Genomic DNA, 14,286 nt, shown 5'->3' with positions numbered 1-14,286 from the left:
GGTTGGTACCAAGCTATTCATGAGGGATCCACCCAGGATCGAAACAATTCCCATTAGACCCCACCTCCAACATTGGGAATCATATTTCAACATGAGGTCTGAATGGTCAAATATCCAAACCATAGCACCACCTTACATGGATTTGGTAAGAATCCAAGCTTCTAGAGGATCAAATAATCTTTCTAAAATATTAAGCATACCTATACAAATGTAAATTATGATTCACGTTTATCTGTCATTTGCCCAATATTCTCATTAACTTTTTTTAGAAGAACAAGAAGAGGAAGTCTCAGTATATATAGTGTCACTATAAAGAACATGTTTAGAGGTTTTTCTAAGTGAAATATATTTCAACATTTTGGTAATCCAACTGTATCCACAAAACAAATTTTGATTGTTTGTTGTTCATTTCAGTTACATCGATTTTTCATTTATTTGACTCTAGCCAGGAAATCCTATTTGTTGGCCATGCCCTGATGCCAATGAGCTTTGTGTCCTCAAGCAAGTTATCTAATTTTTCCAGATCTTTTCTTCAACTGAAAACCTGGTGGAAGGTGTGGCTGGGAAGGGGGCATGGGGAAGAGATGAGGTCAAAAGAACAAACAGAAAAACTCGGTCTGGATTAGCCAGTACAGAAAATATAACCTTAGTTCTCCACCTCTAGAAAAACTCTGGCCTTAAGCAGAGAGCACTCTGCTGATTTACAGCTCTAGTTACTCATAGATCTTAACACAAAAATGTAGGAGGAAGCTAAGACTTGCTGTTTGAGTATAACACTGCTAAAGCTGGATTCAAAGTACAATGGCTTAATTTGAAAATCTGACTAAAAATGCCTGAAGATTTTGTGGAAACAATAAATAAAGGGCGGTACAGAAGAAGTGTTTGTTGACTGCTTGAATTGCTGATATGCTAATAAACATACTGAGCACATTGAACAGAATGGAGGCCTATCATGGACAAACATAAATTCCAAAAGTAAGTAAATAAATTAGAAGGAATCAGTAATCTAACTGTGAGATTCGGAAAGAGTCACGTGCACTCTTTCTCCATGGTTTTTCAAGGGAGCTGGGGGTAGGGTGATGAAATATGTTCAACACCTACTGCAGGATTGCTAGAGCAATAAAATGATAAATCAAATGTTGGAGTTTTGAGAAACTAAAACATCATATATAATACAGGGCAAAATATTGAATTTAAAGATATATGTCATAAAGTCTAGATGTAATTTCAATAATTTTAGGGTATTTTATAAAATAGACTAGCTTCTCAAAAGAGAAGTAATTTTAAATTATTATACATGGATTTAATAAAATAGGCAGAAAATAGTTCAACTGGAGCTGCTACTATAACCAGATATAATTTACTTTTTTAAAGATCAAGCAATTCCCTTCCATTGGATTTTTGGAGTATTGATGTTGCTTATTTTGAGAAATAATTTTTTTCTGGGGTAAACTGAGTATAAATATAACTTTTTAATGGTATTTTCAGTGAAAATCTGGTGATTGCTTACAAAGTGAAGCATTGTTTTATAGAACATATCATTATCCCTAGTATTTTCTATTTAACAAATCTATGTTTGCATGTATTTGGCTTTCTTAAAATAAATGGGCTTCATCTTCATTCTTATCAATAATTATAATTTTTAATTGCAAAGAATAATAGTTGAATGCATACTGTGTTCTTATAAGGCTCCGTTTTAGGTGCTGGAAATTCAAAGATGAATAATCCACAATCTTTGCTTTCAAATAATTAGCTAATTAGTTGAGATTGGTGATATATAAGCAAATATGGTTAACAAAGTATAAGCACGTTAGGCTTTTATTATAGTCCACAGCAACATCTCAGTGAGCAGGAATCCTTTCCACTAGGTTGGGGGTGGAGGGATCAGGAAAAGCTGTCTGAAAGAACTGATTCTTAAGCCTAATCAATAATAGGTATAATTGATACTTATTAGTATATCAATGTCCTCTGACTTTGGGGAAAGGACTGAGGGTGGAATGATGAAGCCAGGTCTTGGTGGAATGAGGGAAGATGAAGGTCCTTGAGAGAAAACAGCCTGAGCATATTCACAGAGGCATGAAATAGCATAAAGATCTCTCATATCTGTAAGCAATTCAATGATGCTGGAACATTGACCAAAATAAGTGGGTGTAAAAGTAAACTCTTGATCTGGTCTGAGAAGTATCCACAGATCTAGAAGGGAGTTCCCCAGAAGGCTAATTGTGTGGAGAATGACTAAAAATAAGATATGGGGGATCCCAGAAAAAGAAACGACAGTGTATTTGTGCCTGCCATTTAGGCCATTTAGGGCAAAATGAGAGATAATCTCATGCACTGGATAATTAACCAGGGCCTGTATGTTCCGATATCTCACTTGGGAAACCAATTTGGAAAAGAGATGCCAGAAAGGACAAAAATTCAACCCTTAGCTCTTCCTTCTATCCAGTCACCCACCTCCCCGCATCCTCATATCCACATTCATGTCCTGACCTAGATGATTCTCTTTTAATTCTGAAACAGAAGTTCTAGTGGTGGGTGGGTGTGTGCATAATGAAGGAAGGCCACTCGTAAGGAGAATAGAAAACTTTTTGGACTGCTTCTTCCTGGACTAACTAGAACACCCACTTTGTACATAACCCTTGCAGGTTCAGAAGAGAACCCAAGACTGAAAAATGCAGAAAGGCAAAATTATAAATCTACAAACACTCTGATTCATTAACCACTAGGTTACATAACTCTTTTAAATGAAAGCAGTTTCTGGATTGCCTAGGGGTTCATTCTCTCTCTCTCTCTTTATCTCTCTCTCTCTCGCTCTCTCCATCTCTCCCACTCCCTGTTTCTCTCCCCACTTCCTCCTTCGTGCTGAAAGTCTTATTTAAAGCAACAGAAGTAGTATAAAACAGCAACTGACACCCCAACAGTGACCAGAGCTGGAGGACCTCATCAGTGTTTGCCACCCACCTTAGTCACCACATTAACTGGCCTATCTAGTAAAACATCTGCTTTGATCCTTTTATTTATTGTCTGCATATTTTGATAGATGAACTGAACTTTGAATTGTGGAATCCCTAAAGAACAATTGCTTTTCCTCAGCTCCCTTATGAAATGGATCACTTGGAATAAGCAGATTCCTCCGACTGTTATTACTAAGGACAACATCCTGCCTGAGCCTCATCCTTGTCAGTTCCAACACAGGACACTAATCATAAGCACACCTGCTCTAGTGATGTAATGTATTTTTCAGAACACTTTTTGTGTTGCTATTGAACTGTAATCTATTTCTTCATTATGCTAGAATATTCTTCATAGTTTGGGATTTATCTCAAAATATTCTGAAATTGTCTTTTTCTAGAGCTTAGGTTTTTTCCTCTTCATCCCAATTTTTTTTATAATAACAAGTCTTTTCCATTCAGTTTCCTGTCTGTGTGTATATCTGTCTGTCTATCTCTCTGTCTCACACACACACACACACACACTACTACTAAGTCCTCTAGAGAGTGTAAAACAAGCTTATAATCACTTTAACCTGATTAATTGGGCTGTTAATATTGAGGCAGACATTGTTATTTGCCTGCCACGTATCTTTCCCTCCTCCTTCCTTATCAAGAATTTTGTTTGAAACATCTACAAATCCAATTTAAAAGCTGTATTTCTCCAGCCTCCTCCCTTGCTGCTGTGAATAGCCATATAACAATTCTAGACAATTAGACACATAAGAAGATGTTTGCTAAGGATTTATGAGAGCTTTTTTAAACTTTTTTTTTTTTAATTGAGAGAGAGGGTCTTGCTCTGTTGTTGCCTAGGCTGGAGAGCAGTGGCATGATCATTACTCACTGCACCCTTGAACTCCCCGACTGAAGCAATCCTCACATCTTAGCCTCCCAAGTAACTGGGACCACAGGCATGCACTGCTATGCTGACTTTTTTTTTTTTTTTTTTTTTTTTGGTAGAGATAGGGTCCCTTTATGTTGCCCAGGCTGGTCTCGAATTTCTGGGCTCAAGCTGTCCTCCCACCTTGGCCTTCCCAAGTACTGGGATTGTAGGTGTGAGCCACCATGATCAGCTTTCTTTCTTGATATAGACTCTACTCCTTTCTTCTTATTCCTTCTTATATCCTGCATGAAATGCAGAAGTGTTAGCTGGATATTAGTGGATGCTACCATCAGAATGGGTTCAGAAATCATCCTTTTAAAGTTCATATAGACCATTCATGTTTCTCCTAGCATGTAGAACTGCTGCAATTTAGAATGCTTGTTTAAAATGTAAAAGAGACTTGAATCCTAGATACTATGATATAACAATTGGAAAATCTACACTGAAGTGTCTCTGGGCTCTGTGAGGAGTAGAAGAAAACGTATGCAATTTAATCTTAAGGTGCAAAATAGGACCGATCATAGCACCAACATAAAGGAATTTACTCCCCCCTACAAATTAAATATTCTCAGTTCTTTATTTTATTTTTAAATGATAACTGGCAAAAAGATCATATATGTTTTTAAATTGCTTCAACTGCAAATATAAAAGGTAGGCAAATACAGCTTACCACCAATATTCATGTTTCCTTCTAGGAATTGGCTGCCCAGCTGGGGGAATGTCTCAGCCTTCCACTGCACCTAGTGGGGCTATATGACTATTTCACACCATTGAAATATAAGCCAGGCATGTGTGTCACTTCTGGACTGAAGTGATAGGTGTAATTCTTCATAATGTCTTTTTCTATCTGTTAGCTGACTCTGAGTACCTAGAAGCAAATGGTGTCACAAGACTGAAGAATCCTATATCCATAAATGATCACATGGAAGACCACCTACTAACTGGGAACAACCATGTAGAACTGTTCATGAACAAGAAATATAGTTTCATTGCACCAAGTCACCAATGTTTGAAGGTGTATTTGCTGCTGAAACAAAGGTTACTCCAATTAATATAAAGGGCAAAAATAAAAATCTCACATTTTAGTGGATTCAATTTGAAATAACTGAAAATGCAGTAATGTCATTCAGTGGACTCACAAATAATTAAATAAGATTTTCCTTAATTAGGTAAAAATAAAACATTAATATAGAAGCAAAATTAATTTATAAGAAAATGAAGAAAATTAAACTTTTGTTCTACCTTCAGTTTATGACTTATAAAATCTATACCTGCCAGTTGCTAAGTATTTTTTAATGTTTCACTCTCTAGTTAGTCTGGATATAGTTTGATTTTTGACAAAGAATTTTCCCTATTTGTTTCTGTAAGAGAGTGAAATGAATACTATATTCTATGAAGATTTTTAGTGAAGTAGAGTCTAGTGTAATATGCAATTGTTTTTGAATAGGATATTCCAAGGTGATGGCAATCCGGATTCAGAAGCCAACCAACTTCCATAGAAAAGTTGGGTTTAATGGACACTAAGAAGAACATCATTTTTTCCTCTAAAATTAGAGAGCTGCTATTCCAGCCTGCCCACAAACATTCTCCACATCTAAAGTAAAGGATTTTTTGGATAGTGGGACTACCATATTCTGGGACCTTTCAAATTATTCCTTTGCCAACGTGAAGAACAGGTTCTGTTCTAGAGAGACATCATTGAGACTGAATTGGGAGAACTTACAAAGACCTTCCATGGACCAGCCAGGGATAGCCACATGCTATTCATTGTAGCTGATTCCAGCAAGATAACAAGTGGAACAGAAAGATAAAAAAGAAAAAAAAAAACTCATGAAAGGCCTCTCTTCTAAATTAGTGGACAAAATTTTGCTTAGTAATTGAAGAGATTCCAAGGGTTGGAGCTTTAATTCAGTGCCTATCTATTCTTCCAGTTGGAATCTTTTCAGAAAATAACTTCAGACAATCTTATTTTATAGGGTGAATATGAAATGAAATGCAGCATGGGATTATTTTCTATTTTCCATTATGAAAACTCTGTCTACAGTTTTCTCTTCGCCTCTATCTGAGTACAGTCTAGTTATAAATCCATCTGTTTCCCAAGTAACATTCTATTCTAAAAGTAGGGTAATTTTTTTCCATAGAAGGCTCAGATATAAAATGAAAAGACTTTTTGCTCTTTAGGAATACAAATCAGCTTAGACTAACCCATCACAATACATTTTTAAAGATTTTACCAGTAACCGAAACTATACGCTAAAGGAGAATGGATATGGGGGAAATACATCCTTTGTCTTAAAAAGAGAATCCCAACTTTATTTAGGGGTAGCAGTGGGCTCAGCTAAAAACACAGTGATTCCAGATTCCTTTGCAGAAGGGAGTGGGCATTTTTCAAAGTTGTGACCCATACACTGTAAGTTAAAATCTCTAGGGGGCCTGAGAAATCTCTTGGAGAAAGCTGATTTACCTGGCATATGTCTTATGCCTTTTGCTCTTCCTGTGCTTCTCCCTGGAATGCAGTTAGGATGCGGGAAGTCAGGCAGCCATCTCAAGAGGATGAGGCAACAAATAGAAGGAATAAATTCCAAGCTGAGGATGTATGAGAGGAAGAAAAATGAGCTTAGACCTCTGAGGACTGTGAAGTCTTACCTTCAAACTAATGTCACTTGAGAAAAACAGACTTCTAGTTGGTTAAGCTAGCGTATGTTTGATTATCCCTTATAAGCAGCCAAACCTATACCAAGTTGATCCAATTAGAAGACTGTGCCAAAAAAAATTTTTTAACCATTTTCAAACATGCATTTCAGAAGCATTCATTCACTTTGGCAATTATTAAACTGATATATATTAGCAAAACATTTTGATACAGTTCTTAAAAGGACTCCTCAAAAGAACTCTACCAGGCCACACTATATGCATTTCCCATACACAGACACATTATGAATACTTTTCATCCCTCCATTTATTCATTCACCAAACATTTGCTGGAGGTCCAGGAAGCACTGTGCTAGAGGCAGGGATGCAAGAATGAAAAACACGCACCTAATTACAAAAGGCTTAGTTTATTTGAAGATAATGCGACAGAATATTTTTTTAAAAACACTCTATTTTCTAGTTCTTTACTTCCTGAAGGTTGTTTATTTCATGTGCATTAGCTCTCCAAGGGACAGTGAAGCCTGCACCATAATCGACATCAACAAAACAAAAGGATCTGAACCAACAGCATGATGTACATAGCTCAATGTTCAGAACACAATTTCATCATTGAAAATGTAACTAAATGTCACACCAATGTGTTCGTTACTGTCGTGAGAAATAACTGAAGAAAGTTTCTTATTACAATCAGTACAGAACGTTTTTGTCCAAAATCAGACTACTGATAAAAGCAGATATGTAGTACTACTCCACTTTTGTTTTCTGTCATTTGTATGGTATAAAAAAGTCACTGCACATCAAATCTTTACTCCAGTATCAAATGACAATTATTAATTGCAGTATGGGTGACAAAATAACAGGTTAGTGTCAGGAAAACCATTTTTCCCTCACATCTTCTGTGTCAATTAGGAGTATCATCTAACTTCTTTCTACCTCAGTGTCCTTATGACTTGAGTGATGGGTTGGAATTAGATCACTGTGTTCCTTCATAGACCTAAATTCTCTTATTTCCTCACTCTACTTAGTGTGATGCATTAGCAGATAGGTTTCCCAGCTAAGAGCAGAACATTAACATTATTTTTAAATGATGCATGCTTTCTTCTCTATTTCTGTTACCTCAGGAATTATACATCTTAGCCCACAACTCATTTCAAACCACGATTTTATATATAATTAAACAATCTAATGTCATCTTATATTAATAATACCATATCACCATACTCAGAATCAGAATAGAAGAATTGTTTTATTATTTCTAGCTTTAAAAAACATAACTTGCAGTGCACACATTTGGGATAATTGAAAGAAAATTAGATGGAGAGTACATTGTTTAAATGTGCTGTTTAAAGCATCCTCCAGATATCTAGGAGTAAGTCTAACAAAGATTATCTCAAAAGCCCAGCAACTCTCTTGCTCCATCATAAGAAACTACTTTCAAAGTCTAAAGAAAGATTGATTATATGCAAAATCTGAATGCTAAAATTAAGATTTGATTTTTCACTATAGACAATAGAAGTAATTAAGTCACACATCTGACATTTATCTGCAAACCACCATAGGCAGATATCTGCTTTTCTTATTACTTGCATCAGAATTTCAGAAGTTGAAATGCACTAAACACAACCAGTTTAACCCATCACGTTCTGAATTTGATGTCTTATCTTGCTCACAAACAAGCTTAAGGAACATAAACATTCTTAACCAATCCTTTAGTTATCATCCTGCAAAACAATTTACATCCCCAATTATTATCTTATTATATATACACATATTTCCCTCTACTCACCACATTGAGCTAAATGTAGACAAAAGCCCTCGGTGACAGTCTTTGAGTTATTACTTTGCTTTACCATTTCCGTCATCTTAGGTGTCATGGTACAGGACTTTAGTGATAGCAATTCATTTTTGTTACGTTTACTGCAGACACTGAAAGAGGAGTCTTCCACTTGCTAGAAGACTTAGCTTTTATGCTTCTGGTCATTCTTCCCACGAAAAGAATGAGACCAGTTTCTGAGCTATTCTTAACTCTCCTTCCAAAATATTTCAAAAGAGGAAGACAAGAAAGACTTTATGATTTCCATGCAAACTCCCAGCCTGCCTGCCTGCCTGCTTCTGCCAATACTTCTTACTCTTGCTGGTGATGACATTCAGAGAGCTCCCCAGCACTGGGGTTTCGTTATGTAAGGCTGTCTAGGTCAAGTGTAGGAGACACACGGCTGGCCTGTGGAAACTCATGGAACTGTTCCTCCAGATTAACACCTCAGGGGTTATGGAAGCTGGAGGAAGCTGAGCTTTCACTGCATCTTTTGGGGGTAAATATTTTTGCATGTTTCAGCGGTTTATGTACTACAGTCTTGGCAGATGCCTGTCAGCCATGCTGAGAGGTGCAGGGAGAAATTACTAAGAGATTACAGTTCTGTCAGCATGCTTGAATAGGCATATTAAGTCTTCCAGTAATCCGGGCTTTGAGACATTTAAGGAGTAAATAAATCATAAACTTGAATTTTCTTATCAGACATCATCTCTAACCATCATGGAATGAATGTTGTTGGATGTTTAAACTCTGAGTACAATTTATTTGATTGGAGGTGTTGTAGGAGAGCATTATTAGCTGTAGCTATTAGCTCAAAGAGATTTACTGCAGTTCTTGGCTGTTACGTTGCCCTTGTCTCTGGCTGCAAATTTGCTTCCCTTGTAAGTAAGTTATATGTATGCCTGTATTTGTCTTCTGTTGTGATTGTTTGCGATCGTATAAGAATAAACTGGCAGTTAGGTAACTTCAACAAATAATGAATCCTGACTACTTAGTTCCAAGGTGAATACTGCAGCAAAAGCGCCATTCGACACTAGCACTGAAGGAGGGTGGATTAACTGCATTGGCTCTAACCGTGCTGTGTTTAGGAGACGTGGAGGGATGATTCCAGGTTTGATATGAACAGTTGTTCACTCTATGGGTAAAAGTAGAAACGATATAGCACTGATTCTGTTTTAGATTCTCACACTGTGTCCTGCCTCAGGAATTAGTTAAAATAGCAGGCTCTTTATTGAATGCTGCAGAAAAGCCTGGAGAGGTAGCAGGGTAAGATTGCCGCAGCAGAGTGATATATTGGCCAGGAATTTTAATAAGATTTAAACAGATATGATGATACAACAGATGGCACCTAATCTAAAAGATAGATGGATATTTAAAAAGCTGAAGGCAAATGTAGCACATTTGAGAGGGTTTGTCTTCCTATGTGTCCTTGGCAAGCAAAGTTCAGTACCTTGAACAGGATGGTATGAGTTAGGGAAGTAAAGTCTGCATAAACTGTCAACATGATCTCGAAGAGCAAAATGGAAAGTTAACTATCAATCATTTGTTTTAGTGTCTGTCAGTGAGGACTGGTATGAAGCAGGTTACTTAGTGCATACTCTCTAGGTAAACAGGTAGTTTTAAAGCATCTAAAATTCCTTGAGTTTTTAAAATGAAATGAGAGAAATGAAAATGAGAGATACTAAAATAAATTTCCTTGGAGGTACTTTTCATTCTATTAACCATATTAATAGCAGCATATTGATTATTTATGATGAAATTATACCACTTCTAATTGTATGCCATGTTTAGTTGATTAAACATGTACATATTTTCCCAAATAATTTAAAGAGACAATTATGGTCCCTCAGGGCCTGATTTTTTATTACTGATGTCAATAGGCATCTTCCCCATAGACATAGCTTGGGATAAGAGCCCCATCAGACCAGGTTTTACGCATTTTGACATTCAGACTGTTTCTCATAAGTTAAAAATGATGCATACATACTTAATTATACTTATAATCTTTGGGTTTATATATCTTACAGATAATAATGTCAGTATTCAAATTGCCTATAATTGATTTGTACCTAGTATTGTTTCTATTGGCTATTGCTAAAAGGGATTCTTCTTTGTGGTAATAAACTTAAAATATATTAACTTCTTCATTTTAAAATGGGGAATTTGAATTAAATGAAGTTTAAATTAGTTTTGATCCTACCATATGTATCTTTGCATTCCTCTAAGTGGGAATTAACATTATTAATTAATCTATGCTAAAGTGAGATTACATTTTTTGGTGAGATTAGGTTTTTTGAATACTTACAATACTAAGCCAAAATTTACTAGGTACCTACTAAATGCTAGGACGGTGGTTTTCAAAGTGTGATCTCCTAACCAGCAACATCAGTACTACCTGGGAACTTGCTAAGGATGCAGGTTTTCAGGCCTCACATCAGACTTACTGAGTCAGAAGCTCTGAGTGTGGGTCCCGGCAATCTGTGTTTGTATAAGTCCTTCCTCCAGGTGATCGCGAAGCATGCTAAAGCCTGAGAACCACTGTGCTGGGAAGTAATTTGTTTAAATATTATAAAAATGGTTATTACTCTATATAATGAAATATATATTGTGATTACATTTTTTATGTTCTTCTTTGCCTAGATATCCTACTGTAAGCAGTACTAAGATTTATGCAATTATTTAGTACATCTTAAGTCAGTGTGTCCATAAGAAGGCCTATTTTCCAACAGTTTCATTTTAGAATTTTAGCTCTTAGAAGTTAAATACTGTAAGGGGAAAAATTACTAGAGGACTTATCTGTTTGCTCACTGTGATTTGACACACATTGCTGACACTCTTTGATGTTCAGTTTCTCATTTGTTGAGATGAGAGGTTGGCTTACATCAGGGTTTCTTAACTCAGTGCTATTGACATTGGGTCAGATATTCTTTGCTGCGGGGCCTGTCCTGGGCATTGTGGAATTTTGAGCAGGATCTTTGCCTCTAACCATGAAGTGCCCATAGAAACCCCCAGTTGTTATGATCAAAGATATTTCTAGACATTGATCCCTGTCTCCGAGGGTAAAACTGACCCCTTCCTCATTTGAGAACCATTGACCTAGATTAACTCCTCTTAAAAGTTCCATCATAATGAATAATACAACAAATATATCATTTCTCCTTCTGGAAGCAGGTAAGTTAAAACTTATAAATAAATAAAGATATGTTTTACTTGTATAACTCAGGTATAAGGTGGGAACTGTTCGACTCCTTGAAGATCTAGGTGAAGATTTATTTGTAGATAGATCTTCCACAGTCAGTGAAAGTCCAAAACCTTCTGCAACTTATCAGGAACTTAAATTCTTCCATCATCCTCTGTGTCTTGGGGTCCTGGTTTCATGTGTACCTAACCACTCTCTCAAGTGACCCAGTGTTCATCTGTCACTAGGTTTTAGCAGAGACTTACCTACGCCAATCACCTTTTCAATTTAATAAACTTTATTAAAGATGTGGGCTTTCCCCGCATTTTCTCACTTCCCCCATTCAATCTCTATACTTCATTCCCGCCCCGACAGATCATAACACTCCAAATTTTTCTCTTCGTAGTATGCAAAGTAGTTCATCTCTCCAGTTTTTATATCCAGATGTGGATGCCCAAACTTATCAAAGAGTTTAGAAGATAAAGGGTCTTCAATTTAGAACCATTCATCATAGATAGAAGGCAGTTGGAGTTATATAATCATAAAATCATAGGCTGGAAGGAATATTGAATTTAAGTTCATTTTCATGTCTTTAGTTCATGAAAATTTGTCTTAAAAGTACAAATGTTATAAGCTAGAGTCTCAGAATTTTAAATTATACCTTTCCATGTATTTTTACCTCAACAACTTGGCAACTTAGTACTGACATTTTCTGGACATGATATGTATGATAGAAATAGGCCTCACATACATGCATGTACACACATGCACACACACACACACACACACACACACATACATACACCCCACACACTCACAATTTTTTCCCCAATAGTTGAAGATTCTTTTCAATATATTATTCTACAAATTCAAATTGGGAATTGGGTGTTATTCTGAGATATATGTGGATTAAGGAACCTAATATAAGATATAGGTAGCTATATTTCTGTTAAAAATACCGTATATTTGATTGATCACATCTGTATTTTCAAGTAATTTTAAAGACATTATCCTTCATGAGACTTATAGCAACACTAAAAGATAGGCCTCATTATCTCTGTCATTTTACAATAAGAAAATAAAAGTTCAAGGTCTCCAAATGCCAAATTCACTTCTCATTCCATTAACCTACAAAGCAAAACTCAATAGTTCATGTAGCTTGAACACATTGGTAAGTATAATTTCTAAGTAATTTTTTATAGAAGCTGTCTCAAGAGTCTTCCTGCTCTAAGACCTTGACTTTCACAGATAGTACCAATGCTTTGCTTTATTCCTAGAGTTAACACATATTTTATTAACGCTTTATTCCTGACTTACCATACATTTATTTGCGTGAGATACTTAATTAATTTTCCTTTTTATGTATTATGGAATGATTTTAACACACCATTTATTATACTAGTCATAGTCACATGTGTTCTATCACTTTAGTGCCCTCAAAAAACTCTTATGAGGGAATAATTCAAACACAAGATTGAATTAAATTTACCTATACCTGAGCTTTAACAGAGGTACTACATTGATGACGCAGCCAACTTCTCTGTCTTCACCAATAAAATTGCGGAACATAGCAACAGACCATCTCTTTTCACTGGTGCCCTCTACTGCTTGACATACAGAGTGTCAACAACTTTTATTGAAGAAATACAGAATTTATGGTATTGCCATGTGATTCCATCACATTTTGGAACTTACCTAACATTATCTGCCCTAGTTAATTAAGTAGAAACTTGCAAATGAGGCCTAAGAGAACCAAAAAACAAATTTTAAAAAGAACTCTCAGCAACTTGCAAATGCTAATGCAACTTTCTTTGTTTCACTTTATTTCACTTAAGAAAATCCCTTTGAGTTTTTGATTCAGAGACATTTTCATACTTTCAACCTGAAAAAGTATTCTCTACATCAAATATAAATTCCTCCTTTAAAATACAATGTCACAAAACCTGGATCACAAAGTCACTTCCATCTTTAGTCTTAAAGAAGAACCTGAATGATCTTTTACTCCAATTTAGAATAATATTTCAGAAAATAATTATTCAAATTTTTTGAGAAACTTCCATATAAAGCCAAATTTTTACCAAACTAAGGTAAATTCTTTGTCAACTGAGAGCCTGAATTAGGTGATTCCTCAGACTTTTTTTCTAATTACAATATTCCATGTAAAGCAGTTTAGCTCTTCAATATTATCATCCAAATATCAACCAAATCCAGGATGATTAGATTTAATAGAGCCATTTTGGGTATGCATTGAGTATTGAAGAAAAGTGAAGGTCTCAACATTTTTGGTTTTCCTTATTTACCCCAAAATACATCATTAGTCACACGTCTCAGGATCTGGAATTTTTTTGATAAAAATGCTGAGTTCTGAAAAGTAATCTTTCATGTTTTATTTCGAATGAAATTATAGCTCTCTGATAAAGTGACATTCTCCTTTTTTTCTGTTTTATATTCAACAAGTGTATTAGTCTGTTCTCATGTTGGTAATAAAGACATACCCAAGACTGGGCAATTTATAAAGAAAAGAGGTTTAATGGACTTGCAGTTACACATGGCTGGGGATGCCTCATAATCATGGTGGAAGGCAAAGGAAAAGCAAAGACACGTCTTACATGGTGGCAAGCAAGAGAGCTTGTGCAGGGAACTCCCATTTATAAAACCAATAGATCTCATGAGACTTATTACCGTAAGAACAGCATGGGAGCAACTGCCCCCATGATTCAGTTGTCTCCACTTGGCCCCACCCTTGATACATGGGAATTATTGCAACTCA

The 14,286-nt window shown here is 35.9% G+C and overlaps 1 long non-coding RNA gene across 1 annotated transcript in view; it reads right to left on the bottom strand.

Moving 5' to 3' along the window:
• The window catches only part of LOC116557112, a 60,483-nt gene extending 51,766 nt beyond the window's left edge, over positions 1-8,717 (bottom strand). The window contains exons 1-2 of the long non-coding RNA XR_004271368.1: positions 8,312-8,717; positions 6,338-6,459 (exon numbers count right to left, since the gene is read on the bottom strand). This is a non-coding gene — a long non-coding RNA (uncharacterized LOC116557112). The remainder of the gene's footprint in view (positions 1-6,337; positions 6,460-8,311) is intronic.
• Positions 8,718-14,286: the final 5,569 nt, after the last annotated feature.

The sequence above is a fragment of the Sapajus apella genome, unplaced genomic scaffold (genome assembly GCF_009761245.1).
Source record: "Sapajus apella isolate SASKATOON/1434 unplaced genomic scaffold, GSC_monkey_1.0 scaffold18, whole genome shotgun sequence".
In the NCBI taxonomy this organism is placed as follows: Eukaryota; Metazoa; Chordata; class Mammalia; order Primates; family Cebidae; genus Sapajus; species Sapajus apella.
Note: the sequence above shows the minus strand (reverse complement) of the source record. Positions and strands in the feature narration are given on the sequence as shown.